Source organism: Curcuma longa, chromosome 14 (assembly GCF_044706935.1).
Source record: "Curcuma longa cultivar G26 ecotype Majalengka, Jawa Barat chromosome 14, ITB_CL_G26_1.1, whole genome shotgun sequence".
Classification (NCBI taxonomy): domain Eukaryota; kingdom Viridiplantae; phylum Streptophyta; class Magnoliopsida; order Zingiberales; family Zingiberaceae; genus Curcuma; species Curcuma longa.
In genome coordinates, this window is record NC_133874.1 from 10,092,202 (window position 1) to 10,109,540 (window position 17,339).

Sequence of the window (17,339 nt, forward strand, 5' to 3'; positions counted from 1 at the left end):
GAACATCACAGATACATTCAAGTGAGCGGCTCTCACTTGGCTACCAGGATTCATAAACTCTAGTACTTAATCTGGAGGTCTAGAGTTCGAATTCTGGGGAAGGCAAAAATCCACTGGCCAGGGGTGGAAAGACCTAGTGAGTAATGGCACGGCCGAAGGTCGTCGGTTGACGACATAAGGGGTCGCCAGTTGGGCCGCCAGTTGGGCCGCCCAAGGGACCGCCAAGGGGCCGCCAGTTGGGCCGCCCAAGGGGCCGAGGGGCCGGGTCGTTACACATTTTCTAAGAAAATAGAAAATGATAAAATATCATTTTTCAGAGAATGGAAACTGCCGGGTGGAGAAATAGAAAACGCAAAAACATGGTGTTGCACGCCTTCGCTTCGCATCGCTTTCATTCCTCTTTCTCTTCCCCTTCTCTCTCGTCTTTTTCGTGTTGTGGGTGGTGGGGCTTCGAACGCACTCTGTGGTGGAATTGGCAACAGAATCTTAGGGTAAGAAAGGAATTGGGAGGCAATCGATTAACCATGGAATCCGATGCATGGAGTAGATTATCCACAGCCGCGTCGAAGCGCCACCAGGCCACGCTGCAGTCGCATTATGTTGACGCGTCCCGAGATCCAAATCTTCGCAGCTGGAGAGGTATAGTGGTTCCTGGATTTATGATCGTTGTGTTGTTGGCCGAAGTTATTCTTAATCGGTTGTTTTTCTATAGATCTGTTTCTTGTGTTTGAGGAGCTTGATGGCGATGAAGACGATCTCCGCGGGGAGTATCCCTTTCCATTCTGCTTCGAGGACCTCTGCTATCACATGGATGACGAGCACCCTACAAAGGGTAGGAATGTGGCACCACCGTCCCTCCCAAACCTTGGATTTTATGATTGCCTTTTAGTTTCCTATCTTGATATTTGGTTGAAAATTGTTATTTGGTGGTGGAAGGTTTCCTTCTCTTCCTTTTGGTGTTTTTACTATATTAGTTGCTTTTAGCTTGTAAATTATGAAGATTACAGGGTGTTAATAAATATGATAGATGATTCTCTGAAATACAGTATTTTTCATGGAATCTTCCTGGTGATGATTTGAATGGTGAAATCTTAATTCAAATGCTTATTCTATTTATTAAAACTTACAATGTCTTGTTCCTTAAGATCGTGGTAAGTCTTGATTCTATTATCTTCTATGACCATACATTGGGAACAGACTTATGCTTTCTGATTTCTACACTATAAATGATCATCAATTTTCTAATTTCTTATGATTAGAAGTTTAGAGGTGAATCGTGGTTAGGTATTTTCTTATATTACATATTAGAAGGTTAGATTTGACCTTCTTTTTATATGATTTTTTCTTTTCCATAAATAAGATGATCTTTTTATTAAAAAAAATTATTTTATTGATACTTTTTTATATTAACAAATCAAACATATTTTTTAATTTTTTTCTAAAAAATAGAAAATAATATATCATACAAAACATATTTTTTATTTTTTAAAAATTAGATCAAAAAATAGAAAAATAAAAATAAAAAATAGAAAAAAATTTTCAAACCAAATGCCTTTCTCTTATTCTCTTCCTCAGGATCTTCTTCGCATTGCTTCTGCTAAGATTTAACTTTCGCAAGATTTTACTACTTTCACAAGATTTCACAAGACTCCAATGATGATTTAGAGGGCATACGATCTTTCCTCTTGACTTGCCATATAGGCTACTCATCTTGGTCTAATCTTTTCCTCTACTATTCATGCATACCTTGATTCTTGCAATTTCATAGTAGAAAATAAATCTGCTAGAGTATGAATCTTAAGAGAATGTATCTACCATAAATGTCCATCGAGTTGTTCATGAAAAACTATACAAGGGAGCGTGCTTTCCAGCTACTTTGACATTTTCACTTTGATATTTGTCAATTTATTAATAAGTTCCTTGTATCTTAAATGCATCTTGGCTATGGTCTATTTGTTTTGCATCTTGAATGTATTAATTGTGTTTAGATAGGTAAATAAATAGTATCTAAATGTAAATGTATAGTCATGATTGGGCATGCCCAATCATTTCAGTAAAAGGTAGAATCCGTCATCCCAAGGGCCCCACATGATTGGCCCCACAACCATCTGTGAGGAGGTAAATCGTAAAATTATAGTTGGCCACGATGGGGGAGGACATTGCCTCATCTTCGTCGAGATTCGACCTTGGCTACTTCAGCAAGTCTGCCCCGTCATAACCAACTCAACTATGTACCGTCATAATCATGTTCCTAGTTTTAACACATAATCAATGTTAATCGCGATCAAATTGGGTAGATTAAGTAGTCCATAGTTACATGCTCATGTCTCATACAATAGTCAAATAGTGTTAGGACATTTTGAGTTAGAAGGGGAGGTTGAATAGCTCAACTCACTTAGACATGATCTATTACAGCGGAAACTTCTTACGAACCAGCCACACTACAAGCACAATGCTAACTTGAATGATTTTACTTGGTATCTGCCTCCTTAAGGCCGCTAATCTAAGGATTCATTCTTAGCTCACCACTTCCACTAAACCTTCTCATTCTCGGACAAATCCCGAAGGCGAAGAAACCCTCTTACAGTAGGATTACAATGTTTTGCAAGAACAATCAAAAAATACAAAGAAGAAGAAAAGAAATTTTATAATGATCTTGATGGATTTGCTTCTTTTTTTAGGGATTGCTCCAAATTATGTAGTTGAACATCAAATGGATTCTTCAACACTTTAGCAAGAAAACTTGGAGCAAGATGACATGAACAATGCCCATTAATGGTTAAATCTCACCATTTAAACATGTTCAGCTTCTCTTGAGATCAATCGACTGATTTAGTCAGCGACAAATAATAATTTCTGAACCTTCTAAAATGGTATCTAATTTTATTGAATTTCAAATGTCAATCGACTGATTTTACTTATCAGTCAACTATTATGGATAATTGAGTCACTAGTCAAATCGATTCTCTTCTATTTACTTTTGAAACAGAATCAGTCGACTGATGTGTAAAATCAGTCGACTGACGTGTAAAATCAGTGAATCGATTATATTATGTTTGCTTCCGAAACAGACTCAGTCGATTGATGTGAAAAATCAATCGAATTGATTCTATTATGTTTGCTTCTGAAACAGACTCAGTCGATTGATGCGAATAATCAATCGAATTGATTCTATTCTATTTTCTTCCAAAACAGAATCAGTCGACTAAAGTTACTTATCAGTCGAATCGATCCTCAAATCAATATATCAGTCAACTAGTATTTAGACTCATGCTAAAAATTTAATATCAGTCGATTGATTATTACCTTCCAGTCGATTGATACCAACATCAGTCAACTAGATGTCATTACCAATCCACGTACTGATGGAAGTTTTTTACTGAATTCGCTTAAATTGCCTTTCGTGTATCTAATCCGTGATGCGCTCGATCTTTCTTCTCTTGCCAAGAATCTGATCATTGACCTTCTCGGACTTCATTTATCTCACATCTGATCTTTTGATCTGTAAGGACTTTCTCTTATCAAGAGTTCGCTTCTCGACTTTCTTAGACTTTCCTTTGAATCAACGGGAACCCCATCCACAGTCAAAGAACCAACCTCAACGCCCGACGCCTTCTCTAGTTCCTCGATTTGATGATGGATCTTGTGCGTCACTCCTTTGATGAACGCATTTGACTACATGATCGGATTCACAATTAAACGACGCATACAATTGGAAAAAGGAACCTATTGACAGTCTGACATGAAATAATTACCTTGACGAGGTCATCACTGATTGCAAGCAGCAAATCTAGGGTTCTGACTCGTAGATCCGGCACGTTGTGAAGAAAGTTTGATCAAATGCACAAACCAAGCAGATCAGAGCTGTTTTTGTAGCAGAGGATGAGGAGCTTTCTTTACTTTGTGGGATTGCTCCACTTGCTTTGGCCGCTGCTGGGAAATCGCCGCCCTGAATGACAACGTTGAGGTCCCTCTCGCTGGCGAATAATGTCCTTTCTGGAGAGATTCCTCTGGAGCATCGGCTCTTGCTCCACCGTGAGGAGGAGGAGGTCAGGGGCGGCGCGGTGGAGTAAACTGTTAGAGGAGGGGCGGAAGCGGAAGGGGAAGGTTTCGAATCTTGGAAAGCGGAGAGGAGGCTCCAAATCGTCGTCGCGCGATCATTCGCTAGGGTTTCGCTTGCGTTATGATCACGCGATGGGGATGGGTGTCGGGTTTCGCCGTATGCTTGGGAAGGGTAATTTTGTAAAGAAAATTATCTTAACCCTGGAATCAAGAAAAACCTAAGTTTTCTTGGTTATGTGATTCTAGGTTGGATGCCCTCTTTTGCTGACGTATGCTGACGTGTCGAGCATGAAATATTACTTGGGAATTGCTGATTACCTAAACCAAACAAGACTTTGGTTGATAACTTTGGATGGATAATTAAGGTAATCATGGATGACCCCCAACCAAACGTACTCTAATTATTTTACACTCTATCCCCACTCCAAGTCTTATCTTTCTTTTGAAATGTACGGATGACCATTTCCTTGACTAAAAAAATATTATGAGAAATAATGTAATAGTTTAAAATTAATTAATAAATTAGTATTTATAAAAAAATTATCAATTTATGTGTATATTCATTAATATTGATTGAGCCTTCTGCATATGTCGCAGATGGATCTATAGAATTATAAGTTTGATTTATTTTATTCTGCTGACTCATTTGCTCGCTCTTTTAGGTTTTGCCAAATATCAGAGATCTTGACCTAGTGATGTAGGATGGCTTTTTCCCCCTAGTCCTCGCATGATTAAGTACATGTCGGATGTGATCGCCATATTTTTTCTTAAAAATCCTATTTATTTCCAATTCTTCATTCGGGTCCCAATTGAATGTCTGTAAAGTGAAAAAAAAATTAATTATATATTTATTTTAATTTTATATATAAACGGAAGGGGATATATAATTTAAACCAGAGCTCTTTTATAAGTACTAGAGCACTTGTATATGTGATTGAAGCCCCTCCTCAATAGTTATTCACTATTTTATTTATCTTCCGAATAACACACAAAATTTTAAAATCCATCATAAAGTTATAAACAAATATTGTTAAATAACTAAGATATAGTTGAAAAAAATAAAATATTTTTAAATACTTACGAATCTCTGTGAGGGACTATACACTCCTGAATATCTTGCATCTCATTAGCAGACTATCTGACAGAAGGTACTGGCGATTGTAGTGGAAACAAATCCGACTAAGATACTAGTGAAGGTGTATGTGAAGGTCTTGCCCTATTAGGGAGCGTAGGTATAGTGTTAGGTGCCGAAGCAGACTAGCTAGGAGTACTCCGTCTATGTCCATCACGTTGAGACTATCAACCAAAATTGTTAGAATAAAGTAATAAATATTTGATACATAATGAAAAATATGATAATTTCACCATATTTGCTAATAGATCGAAGAATATGCGAAACCAAACACCAAGATGTCACATCTAATGACCTATAAGAAAAACTACAATGCATTAACAGATAATCAAAATATTTAACAATGAGGCAGTTATAGCCGTCAATTTGGGTATGGCCCTCCGAGTTGGCCCGCCTCACCAAGCAATTTAGACGGGTTGGGTTGAAATTTTATCAACTTATTTAAGAAGCATTGACTCACCTAGGCTCGCAACCTATGTGGGTTAAGAAAGTTTATTTATTTATTTCAAAATTTAAAATTAAAGTAAAAAAAAACTCAATGAATTAGTGGGCTTGATCCGTCTAAATTACAAATAAGCTTAAAAATTTAAACTTGATCAATTTAAATTATAATCCAAACTTAAAATTTTTAATATTTTTTAATTTTTGACAAACCCATGAGTTGGCCACCCTAACCCACAACCAGCCTTAAGTTGGATTAGGTTGGAGATTTTTCAGCTTGCCAAGTTAGTAGGTCGGCCCACCCCGCTCCGCTAGATGATGGATTTTTAATGGGTTGGGTCACCCTAATATTTATTTTTCGCTTTTCTTCAAATGATATAGAAATATAATTGTAATATAAGAAATTATATTAAATATTAATAATATATAATAAAATTAGTAAATTTTTATGCATTAATCAAAATTTAAAATTTTACCTTTTAAATAGATATATTTATCAAAAATAGACAGAACCTCCAACTTTAGCCTTATATGGCAAGTAAACCAAAAAATATTCCATGGAATCAAACAGTGAGGGTGGAAATATCCTTTTTAAATTACACAAAATGATTGGAATGTCTCTCTCTAATGTCTTCATGTATGAATGTCTCAAAATTATTGAGCAAATATTATGAATGAAAATGCTTAACTCCGAAATGACACTCCAAATAAAATTTGATAAAAGTTCTTTAAAAGTAATAAGAATAACTCTTTTCATGAATATATGACAGTCATAATTTTTCAAACCAATCAATTTTCATTTCTTCAAATCGACACATCTCCCAAGATTAGAGACATAACCATCTAAAAATTTTCAAGATTGCAACCATTTACAAACAACACGTCTCTAAATCTTATTCAATGAATAAACTGCTTTTGGCTTTAGTCATCTATTATTTTCATGGACATCAAGAGTGATCTTTAACAAAAGAATTGCATATCTTTTCTTGTATTCATCGACAACAAGAGTGGATCCTCTTCAGACATATTATGTTTTGCCTTAACATTCAATAGTCTTATGGTGAGAGATAATTTTGTATGACTATCACAACTAACTCACATAAGTTCATTTACAAAACTCAATATTTATTGAAATTGGAGATATGAGTCATTATTCGCATTTTCATCAATGCCTTGTACTTCTACCTCCTTCCAAAGGTAATGTATAAGTAGTAAACTTTTGTTCAATTATTAGAGGATAACTAGAACTTGCAATACTTGGTTCGGGAATGAAATTCTGATCCGTTACATCAATTATCATCCTTGATACCGATTTAATTAATTATAATAACTTTGATCTCACTAACTAAAATTTATATATTTTGTTCATAATCCTCATCAAATATGAACAGTTCACTATGGAATATTCAATTATAGTAATTCAAGATAAACCAAACTTATAAATATCTTCTTAAACTTTATCAGATTGTAAAAATTTATAATTGTGACACTTTCTGCACGGACGCCTTATCTTCCATCTATAAACTCAACATTACTACAAGCAAAATCCATAAATAATTGTTCCAACTCATTAATAAATTTATCAGTTAAACCATGATATTCAGCTATGTTCTTTTTATATATCCAACTCCTGTTTTTATATTTTTTTCTATTTTCAATTTATTAACATATTAAAAAAACTACTACATATAAAAGCTAGTATCTCATCAACAACAATAACATAATTAATTGTTGTTAAATTTATATCACAATAAGTAATATTATAGTAATGAGTATAGATATGAATGTCTCCAAAAACTTTAAGCTCACATCAAAAAGAGACCTATACAAAAAATATTATGAAGTCAATAATCAAATATAAAGATGCAGAAAAATAATTTAAGAGCTCTGCAATAAAATTAGTGACGAATAATTATTTCGTTGTAATTGGCGATGGTGTCTGTGACAAAAATAATTTAGTCGTAGAATTAGCAACAAGTGAATAAAGACGTGTGTCTCTAAGATAGAGACATGTACAAACAATATTACAAAGTCAATAATCAAATAATGCTAGATAGAGGCTTCAAAACGTGAAGTAAGGCAAGTTTGATTTCCGTACATCAACTAAATTGTGAAGTAAAAAAGCTTAGAGAACTTCTTGTATGGCGATTTGACAAAGTTTAGTGAAAAGAAATAACGACAATATGAATGGCAATTTAACAACGTTTACAGAGAAAACAGTTGGTAATATTACCTTCAATCCATCCTTATTCCCTTAAGCACTACTTCAAGATAACGATCAAGAATTTCCTTCTCCAAGCTGTTAAGGAAAACAAAAAGGCACAGACGTTATCACAAAGATGATTATGACGATTATAGATTTATAGGAGGCAAATAGGTTCCTAGCCATAAACAAACATATTGTAGTTGTTATGTTACAGTAGGTGATGGACAGAATTTAATACTTCTCTAGAGATAACTTTCAAGAGTGAGAAAGATCAACATAGCAGTGAGATCAATGAAATAACAAAAAATAATACCATTCATAAAATGGATCCAGTCTGCAACGGGTAAGTCATTTACATCTTGCTACTAATGAACTTATTTTTATTCAACAAAATGCAATAAGAATCTTTTTATTCAACTAAGGACACTGTCACTACTCTCCTAACTCTCTCCATTCTGATTTCAACTCCCAAATCTATGCCCCCCAAATTGGCAAACCATTTATTTTTGTTTGGCCAAATAAACTGTGCGATTCAATATGGTGATTTCTGCAATCTGAACAGAACAGTTATTTCAGAAACAAGGCATCATTCTGTAATAGAGAAAAATTCCCGGCAACATGCAACAAAGTCAATTGAAGTCGCTTCATGTGACAAACCTTAATTGATCAATTCGAAAAACAGAGACAATCAAACAAATCCAAAATCAAAATGTTTCCTTTTCCAGCTCAATGTCAGCAAAGCGGAAACTTTGCATCAGAAAGGGAGTAAAAATGGAAACTTCAACACCAAATCTCAGTCTAATTGTAAAGAGCGTAAATCAAAAAGGCAAGACCTCAGCGTTCGTCTTCTGCTGGAGAGGGAGCCGTAATCCAAACCTAAACAGGGAGGCTAGCGCAGAAGAAACGCCATGGGGCATCGATAGGAGAGCGATCCATCGCAGAAGGCGGAATCCAATTCCCTGCAGAGAAAGCTAGTGAATCCTTGCGAGCAAAGAAGAGCAGGGATCGGAATGGAACCGAGAGTTCTTGCGCTTGGCCAGAGACGAAGTCCATCCTTCGGGAGCGTTAATTTAATAAAAAGATGCAAAAGCGAAACATACACAGGGTTCTTCGGAAGGGAATCGACAGAAGCAGCGAAGCGAAGTTAGGGTTGAAGAGGGTTTTAACTAGATCCCTAAATTAAATTAGCAACGAATCTTTTTCTGCAAAAGATGAAATTCACACAGCTCTACGTAGTCAGGTCCACGATCATATGTGAAAAGATAATTGAGAAATTATAGTTGGTCAAAATGAAGAAGAATATTGCTTGGCTTCGTCGAGATTCAAACCCTTGTCTAACTCAGTTATGCCCTAGGGGCTAAATTAGCAACGAATCTTGAACCTTGAATTCGTTTTAAATTTGATGATGAAATCAAAATTCATCACCGTCAATGAAAATATGGTTCGTCGCGAAAGGTTCATTGCTAAATTTACAACTAAATATGGATTCGTCCCTAAATTTGAGACTGGATCAGAGAGTCGATGTCGCTTGCATGCCAAGCAAGTGCAACGAAGCCCTATTTAGGGACGAATTCTTTTTTCATCCCTAAATCAATGATGAAATCAAATTTTGTTCTTAAATTGGCAAAGAAATGAGAATTCGTCCTTAAATTGGATATCCTATCCGGAATTAACTCTGAATTTGGCGATGAATTAAAAATTCATCATCAAATTAGCGATGAATTTTTAATTCGTCATCAAGCCAATTTGACGATGAATTTTTAATTTGTCGTTGATTTATCGTCAATTTGATAACAAACTTTTAATTCGTCACTAAATTTAGTGTTAATTCCGGATACGATCTCCAATTTAGGGATGAATCCTCATTTCATTGCTAATTTGGTGACGAACATTCAATTCGTAACCAAATTGGCGACGAACCTTCTATTCATCACCAAATTATGACTAATTGAAAGTTCATCGCTAATTTGGCAATAAAATTTGTGACAAATTATTTTAGCGATGAATTAAGCGAAGAAATATATTTGTTATTAACTGTGTGATTAAATTGTATTTGTCATAAAATTCATTATCAATTGGTGATGAAATAATTTGTCGTCACTAATATTGTTACAGATTTGTGACGAAACTTCCTCATCACTAAAGTTCGTCACTAATCAACTTTTTTTTAGTGAAGTGAAGAATCATTCAGTTGATTCAGATATTCAATCTATATCTCAATTATTGATAGATGTAAATATCACTTATGAGGAAATAGATGATGATGAAGAAATATTTAGTAGTAAAGAGCTAATAGAATCTAGCGATAAAAAATTAGAAACTATTAATGTTAATTATTCAGATTATAATGATGATTAAACTTTAGAGTTGAAAACTATTATTGTTATGTATATATTTAATTTTTACATGTTGGATTGTGTATGTATTATAATATTATTTTACAAATATAATCATGTCAGTTAGTCCACTAATACATAGTGGTCAGGTTGTGTTAAGTATTGTTGGGGGTATGTATTAATATATTATTAGTAATTCAAATTTATTTCTTCTTTTATAATAAAAAATGACATATTTTTTATGGAGTTTCATTCCTAATGGTCATAGTGTCGCTGTGTCGCTGGGTATATCTCAAAAAAATTTAAAGAACAATAGTGCACTTCTGGTTCTATATGGAGGCATGTAGACTAAGATATAAAAAAATTTTATTATCATAAATTTTTGATAAGTAATTTGAATATTATTTATACGGATCATTATTCTCTAATACTAATATTTTTGATTTTTTTAGAAAAAATATATTTGGGAGCCAAACGACGAGGAAAAATTCAAAATAATATAGAACAATTATTGTCAAAAATTTTACAAAAACTTGATGTATAAGTGGATAAAAAATGAAAAAAAACCATCATATATACTTAATGAGGTTTGGAATAAATGACAAAGCATTTGGGCTGTAGAAAAATGACAACGAAATTCAACGATTGTTCCAGAGCAATAAAAATTTGGTTCAGGTTATGATTGATTCCCAAGTAATACAACATTACCGCCACATCAGCAAATGGGTTATAATCCGGTAATGTGATTACCTTAGCAGCCTAAGGTTTTCTACGATTCCTGAGGTTAACAAAAATTTTTCCATGATTACCCCTCCGATTTTAAAACTAAGTCAATTAAAAGGTACTATAAAATCTAATTAAAATTAAATTATTTAATTCAATAAATTTTAATTTAAATATTTATAAATTAAAAAATAATTTATTTTAAATTTAAAAAAATAAAATTAATGAATTATATTTATTAATTTAATGAATTATTTTATTAAAATAATTATTTTATTAAAAATATATTTTTTTAAATTTAAAAATATAAAATTAACAAATTATATTTATTAATTTAATAAATTATTTTATTAAAATAATTATTTTTAATAAATATTTTATTAAAATAAAATTATCATATTATCTTTATTAATTTAATAAATTATTTTATTAAAATAATCATTTTAATAAATTATTTTATTAAAAGAAATATAAATTTATTTTAAATTTAAAAATATAAAATTAAGGAATTATATTTATTAATTTAAGGAATTATTTTATTAAAACAATTATTTTATTAAAATAATTATTTTAATAAATTATTTTATTAAAATAATTATTTTAATAAATTATTTTATTAATATATATAAATTTATTTTAAAATTTAAAAAAATACAATTAAAAAATTATATTTATTATTTTAATGAATTTTTTTATTAAAATAATTATTTTTAATGAATTATTTTATTAAAATAAAATTAACAAATTATACTTATTAATTTAATGAATTATATTAAAATATAATTGAATGAAGGGTAATATAGTAAATATAAAACTGGTTATGTTTTATGCCCTCCAAATAAATAAAGTAAACCAAACAACATTATGTTATGTTTTATGCCCCATAACCTTGGTTATGTGATTACCAGGTAATCATATACCAAGGTTATATATCATAACTTGAACCAAACGCACCCCTAGGGTTAGGGGTCAAGCTAGTTCTCAATCCAATGAAGTGTGAGAGTTACGACTAGAAAATCAAGTATTGAGAGATCGAATCATGACATTCGAGTAGTCTGAGTAGTTGATAGATGATCGGGTCAGGATACAAGTAGAGCAGTCAAAGCGGTAGATGGATAATCAGGTTAGGATGGCAGCCGATCAAAACATATGAAAATTTTTTGATCACTATTCATTAATGAGTCATTCTGCTTTTCCCACGTCGCATGGTTTCGATTCACAAGAGACTCAACCCAAACACTTTTAATAAGTAGAAATTTTGAGGTGTGTTAACCTTCAACTTTGTTTTTATATTTACCGTTCATTAACATAATAATTGGTTCCGCTATATTTGATACTATATACAATGCTAATTATATTATATTTTTTCAGAAAAAATATTGATAGAACTTCAACATTTGAATCATTGATGATTTTATACTATATTCTGGAATTAAGTTATGTATTCTTTTAAAGCATGTTAAACTTATGTTAGTGATTAGTTTGTATATGTTTTTGATAAGTTATTTTAACATTGTGTATATCTATTTTAATATTAGCTTTATTATTTTTGCATTATTCTAATTATTATATCTTGTGCTTAATTTATTTAATAACTTATTGTATTTGATTTGATGCGGATTGGATGATGGAGTTTTTTTTTTAGGATGATGACATGTTTGTCTCTATCATTTTGATATGGTTTGTATCGTAGACTGATTTATAGCATGGATAGTGTTTGTATCGTTTATATATTGATTGTATCATTTGGATATTATTTGTATCATTTAGATATATATTGTGTCATTTGAATATTTTGTATCGTTTGAATATAATTTTATGACATTATTTGATATAGATTGTGTAAATGATAGGTTTGCGATATGTATTATGACTGTTAATTGTGTATATGATAGGGTTGTGATATGAATTGTAAATGTTGATTGTATATATGACAAGTTTGTGATATGAATTGTAAATGTTGATTGTGCATATGATAAGTTTATGATATGGATTGTATGTGGTATAGTTTTGATATATTTTTATGTAAATAGGATATAAATTAGAAAAATAAAAGGATGCTGATGAATTTTTTTTAAAATTAATGATAGAATTAATGATCGAATATGAATTCAATCACTAATATTAGCGACTGAACTCATATTCTGTCACTAAAGTTAGCAGCTGAATCAAAATTTGATGGCTAAAGTTAGCGGTCGAATCCAAATTCAATGGCTAAATTATTAACTGAATTCATATTCGATCGCTAAATCAAATTATGACAAAAATATTTATGATTTTTTTTTTATTATTTAGTCGCTAAATGGGTTTAACGACCGATTAACGATCAAAATTTCGATTGCTAAATGTGAGTATTTTTTGTAGTGAGATTTAACTCTCTCTTAACTCGAGCTCTCTTATTTTTTAGATGTTGCTAATAAAACTCCATCATCATTGACTGTTATCTATGCTTGTCTTCCTTTTCTTCTTTTAGTGAGGTATCATCCCAAAACCTTTAGAATTTTCTTCTTTTTCTTCCCAACTATTAGGTTGTTTTTTTCATTTCCTTTTATCAGCTTTAGACATTGATCCTTCATCTGTTAAATATGAGAGGTGTCCTAAGGCAATCGCCTTATGATTATACTATTTATTGGATAAATAATAATTTACTATTTGAGAGTACATTCCATATATATTTGATTGGATCTTAGACTCAAATACTGAATGTTCGCAATACGATTCATAGTATGAGAGAATTTGTGATTGGATCACAACTCGTGAGCATCTTTACAGTGCAATTATGAATGTATTGAATTTCCCTAATCAAGGAATTGATGAGCACGGACGTCATCAATTCTGTCGAGACTAGCACGTTTAGACTCCTTGATTAACCAAGCAGCCGATCTCACTGCTAGAGACATTGGATGTTGAGAGTTAAACGTGGATGTTAATTAAAGGTAACTAGTTCATTGAAGTAGCATGCCTTGAGACTGTTGGGATGTATACCAGAATCCTAGCTATGTAAATAAACATTCTGAAATAAGAATCACATTTGGTCAATATTTGCATTTAGTTTTTATGCAAGTGTCCATTTAATCTATATTGTAGATAAACATGGTGTGCGGAGTCACACACAGAAGACCATGTTATCAGTTCCTTATAGATTATAAACAGTGTTCACAACCAAGAGGGATTGGACAAACCATTGGAGTAGTTGTAGTGTAATTTGGTCTTAGTCTGTCTTGACTATAGAATTACACTAGTACACTAAGTGTGTATTGAGCAAGACCATCTGAGGATTGCTCGATTTATACTGACTATATAATCAAACTAAACCTCTGTTACTATAGATGTACATGCTCTTAATCCCGATATAATAACAAACATATGTACTTAGTATGTACTTCTTTGATTTATCAAAGGGTGAGATTTAGAACGATAGATCAAAAGGCCCGATGAGTTGGAAAGTAGTATTATGTACATAGTGTGTTGTTGATTATAAAAGGAAACTGTGTCCTACAATCTAAACTGATGATGTCCCCTTGAGGAGCTCATAAGGATTATCATGTAAACCCTGCAGGTGGACCTTGTCCACATGATAATAAGGTTGAGTGGTACTACTCTTGGATTAGAAGTTGATTAAATTCGAGTTTTCAGTAACTCATTTAATTGACGGACATACGATATCTTAAACACAGGGAGATTAATATACTTATAGTAAGAAGGAGCTCATATTGTAATATGGGATTGGTGCGGTAGTGCGATGATAACTCTCTAGTGGAATGAGTTATTATTGATGGACTTAAGCTGTGTGTTCGGTGAAGAACATGGGAAGCTTAAGCCCATCGGAGACCTAAACCAATTCCTCCTCTAGGTCCCTGCTGTAGCCTCTAGAAATCCTCAAATCTGCCTTGGAAGAATTCGTGAAGAAACTAGGCATTCGAACCCATACAAAACAGTGTAATCGATCACCTGATCGATTACACACCTTGGTAATCGATCACCTGATCGATTACCAAGCTCCGTAATCAATTAGCTGATCCATTATGGAGGCTGGTAATCGATCACCTGATCGATTACCAGGCTTAATGAGAAAAAGTTACGAGCCTTAATCGATTCCTTGATCGATTAAGCCTCTCGGTTCAAATTGGTTACTTCCGAAATCATACCAAATTCTCAGATCTGATTGATTGAAATCATACCAAGTTTATGATTCAAATCATACCAAGTTTATGATTCAAATCATACCAAGTTTGTGAGATGGCTAAGTTATAAAAGAGGAGGCTTGCAAAGGGTTTGAAAGACACGAAACAAAAACCCTTTTGGTGGTCGGAACCTTCTTTGGTCGGCGGCCACCACCTCCTCTTGCTCTTCTCTTTCTCCTAGGGTTGACACTCAGCCTCCTAAGATTTCCTTTTGCGGTTTTGTGGCCGGCGTTCCCAGCTCTTCCTTTTCCAAGGGACAGCGGCAAGGAAAGTGGAGAAGATAAAGAGAAGGAAGGAAAGTTTGCTAGCCATCAGAGAGGAGAATTCTGGTGGAGAAATTCTCGAAGGATCGTTGCTCACACAACGTTCGAGAAGAGGAGAGGAATACAATAGAAAATCAAGGGGTCATCCACATTGTAACGACCCTCCTTCTGTCTCTCTCTAAAAGCGGGGTTACTTACTATATTTTACTTACTTAACATCCCTAAACATGTGTAGTATCTTGACTAACATATCATGCAAATGAATCAAGACATGTATCTCTATCTCTAAGGCTTAATGCTGACACACTATAATACTTATGAAATAAGAATTCTAGCAAAATCCTTAATACCTAAAACATGGAATCACATGCATGTATTCATTCTACTCACTAATCCATACTTGCATAACCACACGATAGAGCGTAATAAAATAAAATTGAGTTCTAATAGCATGAAGATCAACCTTGAGTTTTCTAGCAAATTCTAAAATAGCGGAAACATAACATGATATAATAATCTAATGCATAACTGAAAAGCATAAAATCTCTAAACATTCCCAGCATGTCCCCAAAGATCTCTTCTATAGTCCAGCTACACACCACCCACACATCATCCTTGCTGTCCTCCTTAGTTTAGCTTTCCTTTGCCTTTGTCTGCAGTAAGAGGAAAATGCAATCTATAAGCGGATAGCTTAGTAAGTACTTCTAACTCACAAAACTCGAATAATGCATAGATGATTCTTGAAAACATTCATGCTATTGAAATAATACACTTTTAACTTAAACATGCTGTGATTCATGGTTTGCAACTAATGATCTTTCTTAAACTTGAAATTCTTTTCTAAATAAAATATTTTGAAAACTTTGCTATTACTATAGCATTTGAAAATAATATCTCATCTTGGGCCCTTGGCCACGTACCATATTTTAGCGCGCTTCCTAGAAGTCCCGAGGTAGCTAATCCCAAAACTAATAGGTTACTAGACCTTGGTCTAGGGGCATCTTGGAGCCCATCCCGTACTAGACCTTGGTCTAGGGGCATCTTGGAGCCCATCCCTTGGGCCTTGGCCCGGTACATGCCACTAAAGTAAAATACTTGGAAAACTATCTTTGAAATTGTCTTAGGCATTTTCTCAAACACTTAGCATGCCTAAACCTCTACATTCTTGAATTAGAGGTTCTTGGAAGGCCTTGGCCTTGTATCTTGCTTATACTTTGACAACATGATCATATAATGAAAAAAAACATGCTTTTGATCATATGACATAATTTCATTGCTTAAAACTAAAATTTCATGCTTATACTTGAAATAGAGATTTCTACTACATCTTAACCACAAGAAACATGCAAAATAAATTCTAATATCGAGAAATCTATTTCGAAACTACTCTTACTGCAGGTGAGAGATGCACTTACCTTGGTTTCTTCTTACTTACTACCAAGAAACTCTTCTAAGGATCGTGCTAAACTCGGTATCCCTAAACGGAAGATATCTTTGTGTTCTCCTCGCTCGGGTGAGTCCGAATCTACCAAAATCTCTCGAATCTCCCTTTCCTTGGCTAGCTACTGCCCAAAACCTAGCTTCCTTGGTGTTTTCGTCCAGGAGGGGGCGACGGCAAGAGGAGGAGAGGAATTAGGTTAGAGAAAATAACCCCTTTCTTTAACTTATCCTATTTATACTAAGGGGTATTTCCGCCTTTTATCTCATATAATAATAATTCGCCTCCTATTCCTTCAAGCACACCCCTGCTGGGGCTCCTGGCTAGCACAAACTGCTTAAGGTTCATATCTGCCTAAAGGTCTTGGGTTCGAGCCTCGGCTCTGTCCTCTTTTTTCGCGATTTTGTTTCTTTTGGTAAAAATACCAAACGACCTCCAAAAATTACATAAAAATACTCTAAAAATTTCTAAAAATCTCTAGAATATTTCTATGATATTTCTAAATATTTTTAAGCACTTTAAGGACTTGAAATAAAGAAATTTGGGATGTTACA

The 17,339-nt window shown here is 33.3% G+C and overlaps 1 long non-coding RNA gene across 1 annotated transcript; it reads right to left on the reverse strand.

Annotated features, from left to right (window-relative positions):
* Positions 1-7,849: 7,849 nt before the first annotated feature.
* LOC141844696 (uncharacterized) lies at positions 7,850-9,008 on the reverse strand. The gene is made up of 3 exons (XR_012603176.1): positions 8,942-9,008; positions 8,675-8,800; positions 7,850-7,934 (listed from the first exon to the last, which is right to left on the reverse strand). It is a non-coding gene; the product is annotated as an uncharacterized LOC141844696 (long non-coding RNA).
* Positions 9,009-17,339: the final 8,331 nt, after the last annotated feature.